This window comes from Echinops telfairi, unplaced genomic scaffold (assembly GCF_000313985.2).
Source record: "Echinops telfairi isolate 266 unplaced genomic scaffold, ASM31398v2 ScPeMD7_2;HRSCAF=8, whole genome shotgun sequence".
Classification (NCBI taxonomy): Eukaryota; Metazoa; Chordata; class Mammalia; order Afrosoricida; family Tenrecidae; genus Echinops; species Echinops telfairi.
The window spans coordinates 61,045,299-61,047,624 of NW_022103898.1; positions in this window are offsets into that span (position 1 = coordinate 61,045,299).

Below are 2,326 nucleotides of genomic sequence, written 5' to 3' on the forward strand. Positions count from 1 at the left end.
GTCATGTGTACCCTGACTCATGCATGTATACCCTGACTCACCACTAGTTACTGTCATGTGTACCCTGACTCATGCATGGCAACCCCATGTGTGCCAAAGTGGAAATGCACTCCATAAGGTTTTCGATGACCGTGTTTGGGGAAGTAGACTTGAAAGGTGCTTTCTTTCGTAGTACCTCTGAGTGGACTCGAACATCCAACATGTAGTTAACTAGCTGTGCCACCCAGGGACTATATACTAATATGTATTTGGCAAATCAATCAAACAAAAACAGAACAGAACAAACTCACTGTCACCAAGTCATTTCTGATTTATTACAACCATGTAGGACAGAGTAGAGCTTCTCCGGTGCGTTTCAGAGGCTGTAACTCTTTATGGGAGTAGAACTCCTCTGGTGGCTTCAAACTACTGATCTTGTGGTCAGCAGCTCAACCCATAAACCACTACATAACATTTAAAAATAGTATTTGCATTTAAAAAGAAAGGCAGCTTTCTATCGTAAATCAATCTATGAATAATATAATCCTGATGAGGAAAACTGATTTGTTGTGGGGAGGGATGAATGGGTGGAATCATTTAAAGCGGGCTAAACCACTTTGCACAGTAAAATTTAGGGCGAATTCCTCTAATCTATTTTTATTTTTCTGGTGTTTCTCCTCGCCCCCCCCTTCATGTTTGCCCTGTGAGTCATTTAAGAAGGCAGGTTTTTATTATCATTCTCTCAAAAACAATAGAATTGGGTAACTGGGTAGGGTGTGTGTGAGATAGGCATTTGTACATGTGGGTGGGTTATATAGTATCTGTTTTCTAAGCCTTTGACTGTTATAGAGAGATAAGCTGTGTACTAAATCCAAAACCCCTACAAAGAGATGTTTGCACTTACGGTAGCAAAGAGGTTGACGTTTAATTGATTTTTAAGCATGTTGTTGTTAGGGCCTTCAAGTTTGTTCTGACTCATAGGGAACAACACACTCTCCAGTCCTGTCTCATCCTTGCAATTGTTGCTTTGTTTGAACCATTGTTGCAGCCTCTGTGTCAACACTTCTCATTGAAGTTCCTCTCTTTTCCGCTGGCCCTCCACTTTACCAAGCATGGCGTCCTTCTCTAGAGGGGGGGCTGGGTCAACAAAACCAAGAACAGCTATTTTTTCACACAGGTTTAAATACTCCAGCAAACATAAATAATAAAGCATAATAACATTGTAAGGGAGCTCAGATGTAAAAGCTGGCTCACTGAAATTGCATAAACGATTCATCCATGTGCTATGAAGAAGCTTCAAAAAGCTCAGGGGAAATGGAATTAAAAGAACAGAATTTTTCCATGAACTTTGTGAAGATCCCACGTATGTGATATTCCATCGTATTTCAATCGAGAGAGAAGATGCTATGTTCAGTTGCCTCTACTCCATTTTGACTGTTGAAAACTAAATCACATATTTAATAACCTTCTGGTTACTTTGAAACCCAAATATAATGTCATGAGACCCTCAACTCAGTAAATATTGCCTTAAATTAAAAGAATTAATGTAGCAACAATGGAACATACTGATCCTGACTTTATTGTAGAAAAATTCTCTTAGTGAATGGTAGCATTGTAGTAACTCCAGCATAAACTACTCTGGACAAAAGGGAGACTGAAGTCAGAGGATGTGATGGCTGGTTAGAGAAGAATTGGCTAAATACCAGGTTTCTCTCTATAAAACACCCACAATATATAGGTTTGTCTTGGCTTTGAGAAGGATTTCACAGGCTGTAGTGCTCAGTGTTTTCTGATAGAATGGGAAAATAATCAGAGAATTTATTGGCACAGACCAGTGAGCACTTCCAATGTTCCATGTGTTGAAATATCTTATTTCGTATTTCATTAACTCCTAGACCTTCCCCACCCCACTAGTGCCTTCATTACATCTTGTACTCCTTCCAATGCCATTGATATTGATCATATCGTATTTCTGAAATGATTGTTGACCAGTTTTTGTTGGTAGATTGACTCTGCAAATCTCTTCCATCTTCCTTTGGTGCCTCCTGTATCACTCAGTTCTTTTTTCACAGAATCCTTCAATGTTTTAACTTGAGGTTTGATTTTCTTAATCAGTTCTGAGTCTGAGAAATGCTGCATTTGATTTTTCTTTTGATTTTCTAACTCTTAAGTTTTTGCAAATTTAATTATAGTACTACATTTTGTCTTCTAGAGATGTGTTTTGAAGTTTTCTTTTTAGCCCTTTTACTTAATCGTGTCCTCATTTAAAATTAGCTACTCTACTTTCAAGAGCAAGGTTCAGAGTTTCTTCAGACATGCACTTTGTTATTTTCATTTTTATTATCTT